Source organism: Acomys minous (assembly GCF_964271855.1).
Source record: "Acomys minous genome assembly, chromosome: 2".
NCBI lineage: Eukaryota > Metazoa > Chordata > Mammalia > Rodentia > Muridae > Acomys > Acomys minous.
The window spans coordinates 70,960,151-70,978,911 of NC_140484.1; the positions used below are offsets into that span (position 1 = coordinate 70,960,151).

At 46.3% G+C, this 18,761-nt stretch overlaps 1 protein-coding gene across 1 annotated transcript in view; it reads right to left on the minus strand.

The window, feature by feature from the left end:
- Positions 1–17,346, minus strand: part of LOC311587596 (integrin alpha-M-like) — a 67,552-nt gene extending 50,206 nt beyond the window's left edge. Inside the window, exons 1-2 of the mRNA XM_084764614.1 lie at positions 17,156–17,346; positions 10,428–10,525 (exon numbers count right to left, since the gene is read on the minus strand). The gene's annotated coding sequence lies outside the window, so the exon portion shown is untranslated. The remainder of the gene's footprint in view (positions 1–10,427; positions 10,526–17,155) is intronic.
- Positions 17,347–18,761: the final 1,415 nt, after the last annotated feature.

Below are 18,761 nucleotides of genomic sequence, written 5' to 3' on the forward strand. Positions count from 1 at the left end.
GGACGGAGTGCCCACCTTAATCAACCCAGTCTATAAACTCTCTCACAGCCAAGCCCAGAGTGAGTCTCCAAGTCAGTCTAGACCAGGCAAGTCACAGCTTGTAACTTCCAGGAGAAAGTGTGACGAGCAAATTGAGATTCCTTCTAACAACATCAGTCTGGAACCCTGCAACAGCTATAGACCCCACCACACAACCCCAGGGCAGGCAGCTGCGGGTGCGTGCTGAGAGCGGATTACAATGTTTAGAGGCCAGGGCGATTTAAAGCTCAAATGTGTTTCCCTTCCCCTTTCTCTTTAATCACATTCATTCATCTGCTTAGGAGGAGGAAGAGCCACACCCCACTTGTAATGGCGCCTGTTTGTGAATTCCAGGAACTGAACTCAGTTTAGCTTTTTACTGCTGAGTCATCAAGCTGCCGTTAGGGATTGGTGAGATGGCCCAGTGGTTAGAAGCACTTGCTGCTCTTGCAGAGGACTCAGGCTCAGTTCTCAGCGCCCACACAGTGGCTCACAACTGCCTGACACTCCAGTTCCAGGGGATCCCGTGCCCCTTCAGACCTCTGAATGCACAAGGTGCACAGACAGCATACAAGCAAAACACTCAAAAACATAAAATAAAGTCAATAAATCTGTTAAACTTTTTGAAGAAGCTGCATTAAGCAAAGCCAAAAACAGCAACAAAACCAGAGAAGCAGAAGAATCTGAATTTTTTTTTCAAGACAGGGTTTCTCTGTGTAGCCTTGGCTGTCCTGGAACTGGCTCTGTAGACCAGGCTGGCCTCGAACTCACAGACATCTGCCTGCCTTTGCTTCTGAGTGCTGGCATTACAGGAATACGCCACCACACCCAGCTTGTTGTTTTTTCTATATACATGACTACTTAACAAACCACAACCAACAGCAACCAACCAACAACCCACCTATCAGGCCTATTGCATTTATACACCCTCTGAAAAGTTCCCAGAATTCCAAATGTCACACAATCTCCGATTTTGCACGCTAGAGCATGAGGCAAATCATAGTCAGCTGCTGTGGATAATCTGAAACAGCCCCATATCCCACACCTGGGATTAAAATGAAAACACATAATATTTCTCTGTGTGTGTGTGTGTGTGTGTGTGTGTGTGTGTGTTTAAAGAAACAAGAATTCCCACTACAGTTATCCATGGGCTGTGCAGCCACCTGGGGCCGTGCTGAGTCTGTGCCATGCTGAGTCTGTGGTCCATCTGTGGTCTGTGCTGCCACCTGGGGCCATGCTGAGTCTGCGGTCCATCTGTGGTCTCTGCAGCCACCTGGGGCCATGCTGAGTCTGTGGTCCATCTGTGGTCTGTGCAGCCACCTGGGGCCATGCTGAGTCTATGGTCCATCTGTGGTCTGTGCTGCCACCTGAGGCCATGTTGATGTCCTTGGCCTGTGCCACTGCTGAGCGCTATGTTGGTGTCCATGGCCCGTACTTCAGCAGAGGGCCTTGTCCATGCTGCCACCGGGTGCCAGGTGGAGGGCCTTGATGCGCGCTGATGCTGGGGACCACGTGGATGTTCGTGGTCTGTGCTGTTGCCAGAAACCATTAGAGGCCTGGGGTCCATGTTCCTCCTAACTATGAAGGGCAAGAAAGCTACTTTTGCAGTGGAATCTATGACTGCAGACACCCAGTTTAGGAGGACAGACACAGAAGGCTTCTGTGACCACCTCTATATCACCCCCACCCACAACCACAACCCCACAACCCAAACATAACAGTCTAGACAGGAAGCCATTCAAGAGAACTCTTAAAAATTGTGATAAAGATGCTGAAGTGTAGCTCTCCACAACTGATGCTTCTGGCAGGGGTGCAGGTGGAGAAAGACTCACTTTCTTTTAGGGGACTGGCCATTGGGAGTTTGACCTTACTCCAGTGTCTGTCTGTCTGTCTCTCTTTCTTTCTTTCTTCTTTTTATGGGATGGGAGGTCACAAGGGTAGAGGTGGACATGAGAAGACTAGGGAGTGAGTATGATTGGGGTGCATGATGTGAAATTCCCAAATAATTCCAAAAAATGTTATGTTGAAAAAAATAATAATTTTGTGATCGGAGGTTACCACAATAGGAGGAACTTTATTAAAGGGTCAATGTTGTAGAAAATATAAATGCTGATAATGTTTATTATTAAAAGCGCATAAATATTATGGTAGTTTTATTTAACTCACTATCAAACAATAAAAGATACAGACACCTGATAGATTTTTAGATAAGCCTTCTTTAACCTGGGGCTCGGCAGATATTAAGCCCCGAAACTACCTCGTTATTGCCCAGGCCCACATCCCACGCTATTTGACTGAATCACTTCTATCTGAACTTTTTGCCATCCAATAGCCCCGGAAAGACTCGCACAAGCGTTCTGTCCTTCCGTCCAGGCCGCTCCTCCCACGTCATTCTCAGACTTGACTCCTCCCACCCAGCCCACGTGGTTCTTTACCTATCCCAAGGCGGCTCTCCTCCTCTACTCTTCTGTCAGTGACCCCTCGGCCCTCAAAGCCCTTGAACCCTAGCTACAGCTCTCCCTTCTGTCCTGCCAGGGTGTGTAGGCCTTTCACTTAGCCAACCAGGGATGATTGGGGAACATTCCTTACATCACATGGGTACAGGAGATGGTTTCAACATTCATAACAATGCCCGTGGCAGGGCAGGAACCAGATCCCAGGGCACTTGGTCCAACAAGTCACAGCATTAAGAAGGTTGAGAGCCGCTGAGCTAGAAGCCGTTAAAAGTTGCTGGGGGAGGAGGAGAGTCATGGTATAGCTCCTGGAGCATTGCCCTTGCTCAAGCAAAGAACCCTTACTGCTCCCAAGCAGGCAACCTGAATTAAATGCAGTGAGCCACAAAAAAAAAAAAAAGAAAGAAAGAAAGAAAGAAAAGAAAAGACATGAGAGTGGAGGAAAAGGTGGCAAGGTCAGCTTCTTGGGGGCCTCCTTGGGAGCATGGATCAGTGGTACTTCTAAATGATGAACGACTTCAGCTCATCCTTTTGGTGGCCTCCAAGGTGCCTTAGAAAGTCCTGATCTGCGTCAAACCAGCCTGGATGCTCCTATTCTTTGGCTTTATCAGCATCTGCAACCCCTTAGCAAGAAGGAGGGGCTTGATCAGATGGGGAAGGGAATAAGAGAGAGTACGGCGGAGAGCTATGGTCACAGAACACAATGAGAGTGTGTGTGTGTGTGTGTGTGCGTGTGTGAGAGAGAGAGAGAGAGAGAGAGAGAGAGAGAGAGAGAGAGAGAGAGAGAAATCATGAGAGAATAGATAAATTATATATAAAAAACAAACTACATATATATTTCTTTTTTTCCCTTTAATACATGTCTCACTGTGTAGCCCTGGCTGTCCTGGAACTCACCATGTAGACCAGGCTATCTTCAAACTCACAGAGATCCACCCGCCTCTGCCTCCTGAGACGCCACTAATGCCCAGCCGACGTCTTCTTTAAAGATCTCTGCGGAACTAGAGGAAATCTTCAGCCAGGCCACTGTGAATTACCCAACGCCACCTGACCACGGAGGCTAAGAAGAAAGAGCTCTGCATGGGAGTTAGAAAAGAAAACCAAATGAAGGTAATATAGAGAGGATCAAGAAACCAGCGTGCAAGCAAACAGAAATAGCAACAGAAAGATAAAACCTAAGAAAAAATTCTGTGGAGCTGGAAAACAAATTCACTCCAGGCACTTAAAGGAAGATGAGCAAGCAGGGAAAGAGCAGACAGGTCTGGAGCCGGAACAATGAACGTATTATGTCTAAGGAGCTCAAAGAGAAGTAAGCATGCGCAGAAAGAGGACAGCGTTGTGAGGTACTTGTCACTGGCAGCCAATGAGGCAGAAGACAAAACAGGGAGAGGATTGTCAGCACAGCCCCTCTGACCAGACAGATGGCTGAGGCGCAGACCTGCCTGCCAGGTTCTCCCAGCATCCCTCAGTCCCTACCTGTTACAGGGTACAGCTGGCATACCCCGCCCTCAAATACAACTCTCCAGGCTAGGGGCTGGGCTGCCCTTCCCCCCAGAGGCCCTTCCCTTGGTTTCAAGCCCCTTTTGTGCCCTTGCCCTCTTGGCTGCTGTACCTGGTCTCCCTCTGTCCCCTCTCTCTTCCCCTCTCCCCACATGGCCCAGTTCAGGGTCATGTTCACTCTGGACTCTCCCAGATGTCCCTGCCTCTGCCTATGCTCTCCCTTTCACCTACAGTAAACTTTCTCCTCCACCACGCCTAGGAGCAGCCTTGTCCTTTCCTTTTTATTTATTTTTATCTATTTCTTTTCTCTCTTTCTTTTTTAGTTTTTCGAGACATGGTTTCTCTGTGTAGCCCTGGCTGTCCTGGACTCACTTTGTAGATCAGGCTGGCCCTCAGCCTAGTTGAGACAAGAGAAATCTGCTTCCCTTCCAGAAGGGGAAGGGGGCCTCTGGCTTGCGAAAGGCCAGACTACACTTTATTAAAATAAAGACAAAAGAGTCAAACAACTAGATTTTAATTCACTAAACTTAAAAAAACGGCAGGGCAGAGAGCTATGGGGAAGGGAAGGGGGTTGCGCTGTGCAACCTTCCAGCCCCTGGGTTTTTAAACTAAGCTTACCAGAATAGCAGGAGATGCTCCCAAGCCACTTTCCGGGGCTTGTCTCCAGGGCATCTTTGATGTGTTTCTCTCCAAAGAGCCAGCTTTTGACACCTTTTGTGTGGGTTAGGGTCTGCAAGGAACTATCTCTTAACACATTTGGGTCTGGCGGCCTGTTGCCAGCAGGGGGTCCGCTCACCTATGTCCCAGCCGGAAGCTTACCGGGAGGGAGCTTCCTCTGGCCTGCAGGGCTGCAGACAAAGGCCCACAGGCCATAGCAACTCTTACAAAGGAGCATTTAATTGAGGCCAGCTTACAGGCTCAGAGGTTTAGCCCACTGTCGTCATTGTAGGAAGCACGGTGGCTTCTATGTCCAGACTGGCAGGCAACAGGAAAAAAGAGTGAGCCACTGGGCCTGGCTAGCTTGAGCATTTGAAACCATAAAGCCCACTCTGAGTGAAACACTTCACCTACTCCAACAAGGCCACACCTCCTTATCCTTTTAAATAGTGCCACTCCCTATGAGCTCATGAGGCCAATTTTCATTCACACCAGCACAGAGGGTTAGATTGTTATAAGAGTAAAGTTGCAGAGGCTTTAGCCAGGCTGCCCTGTTGACAGTCCAAACACAGCCAGGCCACGAAGTGTAAAGAATCCAGTATCAGAGACCCAGGCTCCTTGTGGCAGATTGCTCTAGGGATGGGCCAGCTTTGTGTATTCTCCCCATCTCATCTCATTGGCCAGAATTTAGTTACATACAAGGGAGGCTGGAAAATACAGTCTTCGTTCTAAGAAGCTATGTGTCTAGCTAAAATTGAATATAAAAAAGAAACTCCACTAGCTCCAGACACATTCTTCCTCTTGTTACTCCAAACACCTGAAAGAAACATCTCAACAGCTTGCCAAAGTGAGGACTAGCCATAGGTACCACTGGCCCAATCCTGTATCACAGCATCACAGTTATAGTCAATCCAAGGCTCTATAAGCCAGGTGCAAAGGCCTTGGAGGTTGGGGGAAAAGTTACAGATATCAAAGTGTTGTAATCTGCTTAACCTGCTTAAACTCCACAGCCCTCAGTTGAGACCTACTTTAGTTTCTAGCGTAACTGTGGCTCTTCTGTTCACGCCTGCTGTCCCTTTTAGCATATCAGAAACCATTTTGCCTTTAAGTCTCCATTTTGATCATAAAGTGAGATTAAGTTCCGGTTCCCAGGCTCTGCCTGGCTGAGGGCTTGAATAGCTTTTCACTTACAATTCAAAACCTGTTGATCAATTCTACTTGAATTAGTGACTTATGTAATACTTAAACAAAACCACGATACCATGCTATGGTCCTATCTTCTGGAACAGTGTGGAACTGGAAAGTCCCCAAGCCTGTATCCCAGCCAACCAGCTTAAAATGCTTTGTCTAGCTACCTAGATACATTGTGCTTGGAATAGAATCAATTCTTCTTGTGTTCAGCTAATCATGATGAAGTCATGCTGCCCTGCCACTTGCTCCGCGCCTGGTTGCCTGGCTGTTACCTGGGTAATGGTTTTTCTTATAAAAAGGCCTGCCTTAGAAACAGGCCAGTGTCACAGTTTGGCTCCCAAGTCTACTTTGTCCCCGGCCATGGTCAGCCTTGGGGTGTGGTGTTCTGATAAGCCGCCAATGTCTCCCTGAGCTTGGTGCTTGAGCTTGGTGCTTGAAGAGCGTGTGTGGCACTATTCTTGTGTTACAACAGTACTACGTCTGCTGTGCTTGGTAGCTGCTGGGTGAATGAGACACAACACATTCCCTTCTTCTGCATTGCTCAAGATACAATCCAAGTCCTTGTTCACACCAGGTAAGGGCTCCTTAACTGAGCTTCGTTCCCAGCTCTACCAAATGATTTTGATTTTCTGTTCAGTGATTCCTTTATCAGCATTCCAGTTTTGCCCATCCCAGCAATTCTCGACTTCCATTTGAAAGATTATGTGGTTTGGAAACCCTAGTGCTAATCCTGAGATTCGAAAGAGAAAAACCAGTTCCACAGTTTTGAGCCAAATTTGAAGCAAGCTTTAATTAAGCACTGACCAGAAAATGTGGTCTCTGGTCAGGTCCACTCCTGGGTTCCTGGTGATTGGCGACAAGACACGTGTTGTAGGGGCTTTATAAGGACAAAACTGTTGACTAAAACCAAGGATATTTCCCATGTGGCTGTCTTATTTTCCAAGAACTACAACTCCCAGGATTCCAGGAAGTCACCGGGTCCTCGGGCAGGTGGGGCTTACAGGTTGACTCTGACACACTAGCTCTAAGGTGAGACCTATAAAGCAATATGTTAGGCCATGTATTCTGAACTTATGTATTCTGTCACTGCGACTTAAGTAATTGTCTTAAACATGGGCACAAAACCAATGTATGTGCAGAGACACAGATGTTTTGTTTGCTTGTTTGTCCCCCCCCCCCACACACACACGCAAATACAGAGCAAAGCCTCAGAACTCCGGAAGTCGGAGCAAGAGGATCAGAAGCTCAAGTTGCCTACAGTTGGGTTTGAGGCTAAGCTGGGTTACATGAAATCCCACCTCAAAAATAAGCAAGCAAAAAGAGAGGAAAGCTAAGGACTTAATGGGAGAGGACTCTCAAGTGTGAGGCCCTGGTTCCCTTCCAAACACTGCCAAAAAGAAACAAAAGAAAGGCGAGCAGTACCTTGGGAAGGGAGCGAATGTCCCAAGATGATTTCAAAGTTATAAAGTAAGAGAGCAACTTCTGTGGCTGAAGAGATGGCTCGGCAGTTAAGAGCACTTGCCGGGCCTTCCAGAAAAGAGGGGTTCAAGTCCCAGGGCACACATAGCTGTTCACAACTATCTGGAACACCAGGGCACACATTGCTGTTTACAACCATCCGGAATGCCAGGGTACACACTGCTGTTCACAACCATCTGGAACACCAGGGCACACATAGCTGTTCACAACCATCCAGAACACCAGGGCACACATAGCTGTTCACAACCATCTGGAACACCAGGGCACACATTGCTGTTTACAACCATCCGGAATGCCAGGGTACACATAGCTGTTCACAACCATCTGGAACACCAGGGCACACATAGCTGTTCACAACCATCTGGAACACCAGGGCACACATGGCTGATCATAACCACCCAGAATGCCAGTTTCAGGGTATCTGACACTCTCTTCTGACCTCTGTGGCTTTGCAAACATGATAGATCGCTCAACAGTAAAGAGTATATTCAGCTCTGGGTTTGATTCTCAGAACCCATGTCAGATCACAACTACCTGTGACTCTAGCTGCAGGGAGATCCAACTCCTCTGGCTTCTGTGGATACCCGCACTCATGTACACACACACACACACACACACACACACACACACACACACACATTAAAATAAAACAAGTAAATCTTTAAAAAGAAAAAAGAAAATTAAAGGCATGATGCCGCATACCTTTAATCCCAACACTTAGGAAGCAGACGCAGGCAGATCTCTGTGAGTTTGGGACCAGCCTGGTCTATCTAGTGAGTTCTAGGCCAGTCAAAGCTACATAGTGAAACCCTGTCTCAAACGAAATGAAAGAAAGAAGGAAAGAGAGAAAGGAAGGAAGGAAGACAGAAAGAAAGAAAGAAAGAAAGAAGAGAGAAAGCAAGAGAGTAAGGTGGAGAGATGGTTTAGAGGTTCCAAAGCATGTAATGTGCTCCTAACATATATATGTCCCAGCGTCCTGCCAGCTGCTGCATGGAGAACGCAGGTGCTCCGGCCTAAACCTCACAGACTGCATTAGCTAGACCTGCAGTTTCTTGGCCACAGATGGTCTCACGGATCCTGAACAGCAAATATAGCAGCCTGCTCTTCCCGGTCTTGGCCAAGAGTTCAGCCTTTGGACTCCCTGTTGCCGTCCTACTGTCAGCAGGAAACAGTCAAAAGACCAGATTGTTTCTTCATCCCTTATCCATTTACTGTCATCAAAAGGCTGGGAAGTTAGGTCCTGCTGCAGGGCACGGCTGGCATGGCCTGCCCTCTACCTAGGGGCCTGACTTAACCCTCTCCCAGAAATTCACTATATAAACCAGACATTTTGGTTCTAGGAACCCCCTTTTTTCCCTACCTCCCTACCTTCTCTCCTTCCCTCCCCCACCCAACCCCAGCCCGCTCCCCCCTTCCCTTTCCGCTCCTGTGCAGCTTCCATCAAACCTGCATTATAGCTTGGCCGCCAATTAGCTCACTCTGTTTACTTAATCAATCGCCTAAGTTCTGTTTCCAGGACCCATACGAAGTGGACTCACCCAAGGGATCCACTGCCCTCTTCTGGCCTCCTTGGGCACCTGCACATGCACACATATACACTTTTTCCCCCCGAGACAGGGTTTCTCTGTGTAGCCTTGGCTGTCCTGGATTCACTTTGTAGACCAGGCTGGCCTCAAACTCACAGCGATCCGCCTGCCTCTGCCTCCCAAGTGCTAGGATTAAAAGCGAGCACCACCATGCCTGGCCACACTTTTTTTTTTCAATTAAGCAACATATTGCTCTTTTATCTGCCCTTAGCTTGCCACACTGCCATGGAAACTAAGCCCTGTGGATGTCTTACAGTTTCTACACCTATACAATCAATAAGTGTTTGGGAGAAAACACTGCTAAATTTCTCTGGAGAGACCAACCCTTGGTATGTTGACCCACCACAGTGAATGCCCACCCAAGAATATATGGGCAGAACAAATTGGACTCAATGTTTTGTTTTTGGTTGATTGGTTGGTTGGTTTTCTGGTTTTTGGTTTGGTTTGTTTGTTTGTTTTTGGGTTTTGATGATGATAATGATGATGATGGTGATGTATTCTATTTGCATGTACACCTGCAGGCCAGAAGAGGGCACCAGATCTCATTATAGATGGCTTTGAGCCACCATGTGGTTGCTGGGAATTGAATTTACCACCTTTGGAAGAGCAGACAGTGCTCTTAACCTCCGAGCCATCTCTCCAGCCCTTGTTGGTTTTTTAAAGACTGGTTTCTCTGGATAGCCCTGGCTGTCCAGGCCATCTTGGTCCCAGTCACTTGCTCTGGGAAATAATCTAGACCCGCTCTTTCTCAGTACAGAGAAATGGATGTCCAGAGAGGGAAGGTGACCTGGCCTCTCCAAAGCCAATATCACCAAGGACAATGGCCCAAATGACCATCTCCACTAGGAAGGAATTTCCTAAAGTGCTTCAACCCTGACCTGGCTAGTTATTACGATAAGTTAACATAACTAGAGTCATTTTTGGAAGAGAGAAGTTCAACTGAGTAAATGTTCCCACCAGATTGGCCTGTACAAGCCTGTGCTGCATTTTCCTAATGGATGGTTGGTGTGGGAAGGGCCAGCTCACGGTGAAGGTGGTACCATCCCTGAGCAGGTGGTCCCGAATGCCCTAAGAAAGCAGGCTGAGGAAACCAGGAGGAACAAGCCAGTAAGCATCCTCCTCCTTGGCTTCTGCATCAGCTCCTGCCTCCAGGGTCCTGCCTTGAGTTTCTGCCCTGACTTCTTTCAATGATGGACTGTCATCTTTGAGGTGGAATAAACTCTTTTCTCCCCACGTTGCTTTTGGTCATGGTGTTTCATTACAACAACAGAAACCACAAGACAAAACCCTTCCAGCAAGCAGTGTGCCAGTGTTGTGATGCACGGAAGTGAGGATCATGAGAGAGACGGTGAGGGCTGAAATTGATCACTCTGCTTGCCCAATCTCCGTTTGAGAGAATAACTGTTTTTCTGCCATAAATGTGTCACATGAGGGACAAATTTTGTTGGTTTTGAGACAAGGTCTCACTGTGTAACCTTGGAAGACCTCAAATTCACTATTTTAGCAGGCTGACCTCAGAATGACAAAAAAGGCCTCCACTTGCCTCTCTGTGTTCCAGGTGCGGAAATTAGATGAGTGTGTGGTGTTTACAGCCCTCCCAGAGGCTCTCTCCCAGCCTGAAGCAGCAGGGTTAAGGGAGTCCTGAAACAGAAACAATGAGCTCATTGATAAGTAACTAAGTGCTCATGCCCCTTAAAAACCACCTGCTTCTCCCAAAGCCCCAAGCGAAACCAGTTCTACGGAATGGGTGTGGCCACTCCATGTTTGTGCGGAACCTTGACATCCTTGCAGGTTTGCGAAATAAATTGGCGCTGGTAGTCACATCTCACAGCTTTCCCACGTCATCCCATGAAACAGTCCTCTCTGAGTTCTCCTTCCATCGTCCCATAGATACTCAAATAACACCTATTCTTCATCAAAATTGAGAGGTTATAGAAAATATAGAGATGTGAAGTTAATTTTTTACCCGTGATACCTCAATAGTACGGCTGCTTAAACAAGATATGAAGAAATACAACACCCATAGGCGTGCTGACATGAAAGTGGGAAATCTCACGGGGCACACACACACACACACACACACACAAAAGAGGTACAGGCCAATAAGGATGCTGAGAATAAGTGAAAAAGTGTTCCCTAGGAATGAACACGCCCCCTAGCCCCCTAATTGGTTATTCGAACCCAAGTGCTCAGCCCTGAATCATATGACTACAAGTATCACTAGAACAGAGCAGGGTGTGTGTGTGTGTGTGTGTGTGTGTGCGTGTGTGTGTGCATGTGTGTGCGTGTGCGTGTGTATATGTGTGGGTGTGCATGTGTGGGTGTGTGTATGTGTGTGTGTGCATTTGTGCGTGTGTGTGTGTGTTTGTGACAGGGGATAAAACAATAACAACCAAAGGAGAAGAGACCATGTTTTCAACGGGGAGCATGAAGGGGCTCTATAGAAGAGATTGGAGGGACGAAAGGGAAGGGGAAAAGTGATCTAACTATATTTTAATTTTAAAATATAATTAAAAAGAAAAGTTACATTTCTAAGAATCCCACTAGTGACATAGGTTAACATTTTAATAATGTTTTGTGGGGTGCTGCTGGAGAGACCGAAGTCTGAAGTATCCAGATAGCCAACTGAGCTCAGTCTATTACGACAGACTCCCTTTCTTGGTGGGGTTCTCTCTTCCCCTGCTCAGGGACCCCCAAATCCTCTAAGGAGCATTACATAGCCCTCAGAGAAGCTCAGAGGCCTGACTCTTTCCAGATAAGAAACCTATTCAGCAAACACCTGGGGATTCTCGTAAGTACCCCCACCCTATGCTAAGGAGATCCTAACCTGAAGCAAATGACCTTTAAATCTTATCTAGAAGTTTCCCCCCAACCATAGGATAATTAAGCACCATGTTTTCCTTCTTGTGATAGGACCCTGTGCTACTGCATGTAAATAAAGTACTGTAACACTGAATGTAGATTAAGTGTCCTGGCATCTCCACCCAGAGCGAATCAGACACATTCACCCACAAACCCCGCCTCACTGCCCAAGGTTTATAAATAAAGGCTGGCTGAACAACTCTCTTGTATGTTCACCATTCCTCCACCTGAGATTCCACTTACTCTGGGGAAAAACCGCGGCTGGACGCCCGGTGGTCAGGCAGGCATGGTGGAACTCCCTTGGCAGCCACCGGAGCCTGCTCCATCCCTGCTGCTAGCTCTGTGCTGACCACCGGTGAAGGACCTATGTCTCGGACATCCACTTGCTTCCATGGCCGTGCTTAGCACAGCAGCTACACAAAACGCTGTAACACTTTGGTATCAGCATAGGTTTGTGGAGCACCCAAGTCTCCACTGCTGTCTGATACTGACAATTTCATTCTAAAAGAGCTAAGCTGTAACACTGTACCAGTAAGACCAGAAACCTGGCCCAATACCCAGGCCTCGGGCCTCACCCTGAGAGCTCTGAGCCACCCCTGAGGGAGAAACAGGACCTTGGGACCTTTGATCTCAAGGTTTGTCCTTTCTCATCCGGAAGCAAACAGAACCTGTTTCAGTTGACCACCCACTGGATGCTGAATGACAGTATTTTATTAATTATTTGATAATTTTATAGAATTTATTTTCATCTTATTTACCCAACACTTTGTCAGAGATTTTTCCTCATAATTGTAACTAGAATGAATTTATAGTTTGAAATAATTGTTTGTTTTTCTCTAGAAAAAGTAGAGTTAATTCTGTCCCTCCCAAGAGTAAACAATGAGATTGTAAATTTGAAAGTTCTCTGCATATTATGAGTTGAATATGGCATGTCCCCATAAATTTGTGTTTTCAATACTTAGTTCCCAGATGGTGACACTATTTTGAAAGGGCCTAGAAACATATGGAGGTCAGGCCCAATTAGGAGAAGTGAGTCACTTGGGATAGAGTTTCATTAAAAACTCTTTAGCATGGCATATATCTGTAATATTGACACTCTGGTAGTAGAACCAGAAGGATCAGGAACTTAAGGCCATCTTTAGCTCCTTAGTGATGGTATTAGTCAGCGTTCCTCCAGAGCTAGAGTCAAAGAACTTACAGCCAGGCGTGGTGGCACACGCATTTAACCCAGCACTCAGGAGGCAGAGGCAGGCGGATCGCTATGAGTTCGAGGCCAGCCTGGTCTACAAAGCAAGTCCAGGACAGCCAAGGTAACATTGAGAAACCCTGTCTCAAAAAATTAATTAATTAATTAATTAATTAATTAATTAAAGAACTTACAAATGAATATACACACACATATATCCATAGACATTCATTCTATGGGTTCTATATATTCATTCTTTATTCTATAGGGTCTGTTCTATAAATATAAATAATTCTGTATATATATCCCACATATGTATATGGAATTTATTAAAATAACAGGCTCTGATCCAGCTAATGCAACAATGACTAACAGTAAAACTTTTAGGTATTTTATCAAGATCCTTCCTCAGGGGCGCCAGGCCTTCCCTTCCTTCAAGGGGTTCTGGGTCTGCAAACTGGCTGAAGTCGAGAAACTGATTCACAGGCCAAGATTGCCTTTTGCCATGATCCAATGTAGCCTTTCCTTTATTTGTTTGCAAATGTTTCCACTTGTACAAAGTAAACAGAATTTCAGTAGGCTTGTCTATTTCTTTTTCCTTTTTGGTTTTCACAAGATATTATATTGAGTAGTGACATTGTACCTATTAGTTTGAATTCATGCAAAAAAATTATGAGGTAGCTTTACAAGGAACTCTCATGAATCATTAAGTGGGATGTGACTTTCCTATCCCATTTTACACAGGGGCCATCAGAATCTGCAGGTTTCGGTACCTGCGGCAAAGGCGTTTTATAAACAGATCTGGAAATGCAACGTGGCGCCTTTCTTTAAGTAAGTCAAATTGTTACACTCTTGGTTTTGCGTCCTGAAGGAAGCAAGGAAGGGGAAAATGCGTTGAGTGACTTGGTCAAGAGTCGCACTTCATGGCTTTTAACGACTGAAATGACTGCCATGGCCATCGTCAATGATCTTTTGAGCTAGGTGATATACAGGATACCTTTTATGCTCTGTATTGGGTTCTTACTATATCAGCATATGTGTTACTTTGATTTATCCTTTTTTTAATTTTTTACATATACATTTATATTATTCCACATATATACAATAAACTACCTATAGCAAGAATAACCATGACACAATCAGGAACTATATCTTGCCTGGAAACACCATGGTTAGCCAGTACTGAAGGACCGTGCAAGTCATGCCACAATGAAATTCGCTTTGGCTGTGCTGACCATTACAAGTCAGGCCATTGTGAACATCGTCTGTGCCGCCCATTATGACAACTAGAACGGCCTTGCCTTTGATGACCAGAGCTTTGTCCCTGCCCCTGCTATCTCGAGGCCCAATTAACCGCACTGCACTCGCCTCGTCTGCTGAGCAGCAGCAGCTCCAGCCCTGAGGCCTGGCACAAGGAAAAGGGCGACGGCAAAGCTTCTTCAGATGAGCTGGCGCCCCCTCACCATTTATTGTCTTATAAGATTAGGGACAGGCATGTCTTCTGGGCCATCGTGGAGGACTAGGTATTACTAAGTATAAATTTTCCTGGGCCTTAAGATCTCTCCACCAGGGCTGGAGAGATGGCTCAGCCGTTAAAGGCTAGGCTAACAACCATAAATATAAGAGTTCGGTTCCCAGCACCCATGCCTGTCTCTCCAGCCACCTTTAAAAAAAAAAAAAATCTCTTCACCAACACTAAGTCAAGGGATCTCAGGCATCTCTAACTCCTTCTCAGAGGCCATCTTTTGACAAATGCTTCAGCCAACCATTCAAACAAACAAACAAAAAAAGTTTTAATCTCTTTTTTTAACTGTAGGGGCTTCCATATTAAACCTAGAACCTCCATTCAGTAGGCCCATATCAATAAACTCAGCCTGATCCGGTTCTGTGCTCCTCCTTCCATTGTCCCACGCCCTTAAAATCCATCGCCCCAGACTTCTCCTTGAGTGCATTAGCAAGCTCTTTTTTTTTTAAAGATGTATTTATTACGTATACAGTATGCATCAGATCACATTATAGATGGTTGTGAGCCACCATGTGGTTGCTGGGAATTGAACTCAGGACCTCTGGAAGAGCAGGCAGTGCTCTTAACTGCTGACCCATCTCTCCAGGCCCCAGCAAACTCTTTAATAGTACAGCTCAACTCCTCACGGACCATCCATTCTATCTCCCCATCTAGGAGTCTAATTAGACTTAAGTCCTATTATAGGTCTAGAAGCAACTATTGGTGGGCCTGAGGGACATCAATATTGTCTCACCTGGCATCTCTTTCAGAGAAAGTCACTGCTGGCTTAGCAAATAATGAAGGAATAATTTCAGGGGGGTGAAAAGGCAATATTTCAGGGGGTGAGGATGTGAGTACATCTTCTGCTGAGGGTGAAGGTGAAGGAACCAGCCCCCTTAAAGACCCTCATTAAGGCCAAAGCATGTACATTTCTAGGGGGTCCAGCTTGAACCAAGGACAGACAGATATCAGATCACTGTATGTGTATGGCAGGGACAGGAAAAACCTTGAAGAGTCCAACTTGACTCAAGGTCTCAGTCTGTGTTCAGAGTCCAGCTGGACTCAAGGATAACTAGCTGTGTTAAAAATTTCCACTACCCCTCCCCAACTAAAAAAGTTCCTAAACGCCCTCTGTGACTGCTTCAACCAATCTTTCCCATAGGTCAGCTTGCCCCTCCACCCATTATCCAACCACCAAACGCCAAGACTTGTAACTCCCTGCTTGCAGCTTTTCTGCCCAAATGCCAACCAATCACATACTGTAAAACTCATTTCTTTGTCTAAAACCTATAAAAGGCCTGTGCCTCTGTTTCTCGGGGTTTGCAGCTTGAAAGAGCTGGACAGACCCCATCGTGATGGCTCAATAAATTCCTATGCATTTGCATCGACAATAGACTCCGTCTCTTGGTAAAGACTCCAGAAATAGACTAGAGATCTCTCTAAAAGTCTCAGTATTACAAAGAGACCACACCTTCGGGTGAGATAAGCCCTGGAGAATCTGGGGGCTCAAAGTTCTCAGCTTCAATGGGGCTCTCCCACACATCTCCATCCCAAGTCACAGGAGCCATTCTTTAGCATTTAATACGCCTGTACCTTCTGAAATTGGGAATGGAATTTTCCCTGTAATTCAGCCAACCTTACAATGAGGGCTTCAGTTTGATTTTCCACAGCTTGTGCTCCGTGGCTACTGGAGATTCTCCCCCAGGGCACACTTAGAAACATTTAGACCGTTTATATACATCTGGAACTGTTCTTCACTGTATTCTGAGGTGCTAGATACTGGTTAATTTTATCACAGATATAACTCATTCTTCTCCATTGTCAATTTATTCAGAGACGCTAAGAGCAAACTGACCAGCATCACCATTTTCCTTATTTTTCCATAAACTGTCAAAAGTTTTATATGCGTAGTCACCAAATCCGTTGCTGCTCACAATTACTGAATCGGTAGCTGTTCAGTGAGGCTGCGTGTCTCAGCTGGTCTTTAGAATTCACTGGAAACCCAAAGAAGTAGGTGTGGGCTCTGCTGGATAAGCTTGAGGTCTGACTTGTCTGAATAGCTGTTTCCTGCTCAATCTTAGTGGGGTTCTCAACTCTACCTGATCTGGTAACCACAGATTTTGTAAGGGGCATCACATAGCCCTCAGGGAAGATTACAATTTGATCAGCAAGCACAGAGAATTCCTGAAAGTACCCCCACCTTATGCTGAGCAGATCCTAGTCTCCAGCAAAGGACATTTAATTGTACCTAGAAGTCATCCTCTCATACACAGGATAATTAAGTACTGTTTTCTCCTTCTTGCCATAGCACACACCACACACACACACACACACACACACACACACACACACACACACACACACCTTACTACATGTAAATGAGCTACTGTACCACAGTATGTAGATCAAGTATCCTGGCACCCTTAGCCCTAGCAAATCAGACACATTCACCCTCAAAAGCCCTCCCCACTGCCCAAGGTTTATTAATAAAGGCTGCCTGACTTTCGGGGACTCGAGATAGGGCTCTCTTGCTCATCATTCCTCCTCCATGACCATCTGAGATGCCACTTATTCTGGGGGAACCACCACTGGACACCCCATGGCTGTGCAGCAATGGTGGAACTGCCTCTGCAACCACTGGGGCCTGCTCCATCATCACCACTGGCTCTGTGCTGACCTCCAGTAAAGCACTGCTAGGCCTGCACCTCACCAGACCTACCTGCCAGCAGTTTCAAACATCTGTCTGGTTCCTCTGCTGTGAGCCGGGAACTTGGCCTAGTGCCCAGGCTATAAGCCTCACCCTAAAGTGCTCTAGCCACCCCTGTAGCAAGAAATGGGACCTTTGATCTCGAAGTCCATCCATTCTTGCCTGGAAGCAAGCAGCGCCTGGACTGACCCACAGGACCCAGGCCCACCTAATGCCAGTGAAGTGGTTGGCAAGGCAACAGCAAGCAGGCAAAGAGCAGGCTTTCTGCTTCCCCGTCTTTATATAGGCTTCCAGCAGAAGGTGTGGCCCAGATTAGAGGTGGATTTTCCCAGATCAAAAGATCTGGATTAAAGGTGTGGTTTCCTACCTCAAACATCCAAATTAGAAGTGGATCTTCCACTTCAAGAAAAAAATCCCTCACAGGTCTGGTGTGCCCCCTCCATTTTTGGGTTTTAGTTCATTTCAGATGCAATCAAGTTGACAACCAAGAAGAGCCAGCACAGTTGGAGGCTAGCCTGAGCTACATGAAATCGTATCTCAAAAACAAAACAAAACAAACAAAAAGAGCCAAGAAGGGACTCCTTTGCCATATTTGCTTTACAGAGTTTTGTGATGGGTTAAAGGAGAAACTAAAGTGTTTATATACAACGAGAGCTGTTCCTGTCCATTCACCCAGTGGGAGAGAATGTGCCTGTTATGCACAAGGCCCCTGAGTTCGTCCCCAGAACCATCACACACACACACACACACACACACACACACACACACACACACACAGGCCTATCCATCCCTGAGGTCTTAGGCAACTGAACATGTGGGTGTCTACTGACTCACAAGTTCCCTCTTAAGAAACTCACCTCCACCCTAGCCTTGCAAAATTCTATGTTCAAGTCCAGGAATAATGGTGTGTGCCTTTAATTACTTAAGAGGAAGAGGCAGTGAGATGTCTGTGAGCTCCAGGCCAGCCTGGTCTCCATAGTGAGACCTTGTCTTTAAAAAAAAAAAAAAAAATTAAGCCGGGCGTGGTGGTGCATGCCTTTAATCCCAGCACTCGGGAGGCAGAGGCAGGCGGATTGATGTGAGTTCAAGGCCAGCCTGGTCTGCAAAGTGAGTCCAGGACTGCCAAGGATACACAGAGAAACTGCATCTGGGGGGTGGGGGGAATGATAGTAGGAAAAAATTTAAGCTAAACATGATGGCGCATGTTTATAATCCTAGCACTTAGCAGGTAGAGGTCAAAAGAATCCAGAGTTGTCAGGCATCTTCAGCTACATAGCAAGTTTTGTATGGGTTCAGGAATTACCACACATTAACTGCTCAAACATCAGACTCAGATTGATGGAAGCTTATTGAATGCTGAGCAAAAACTGACCAGTCAGGGCCACAGTCTGGATTCGGGGGCCAGACTGTGACACTGGTCTCTTTCTAAGGCAGGCTTTTAATATGAAAAACTGTAACCAGGTAACTAGGTGTTGGAAGCAAGGAGGTGGGGGTTGGGGGTCAGGGGGAAGGATTCCATCATTTTGACTAGCTAAATGTAATCCATTCTGTTCTAAGCACAAAGTATCAAGAATAGACAAAGCATTTTAATCTGATTGGCTAGGATATAGGCTTGGGG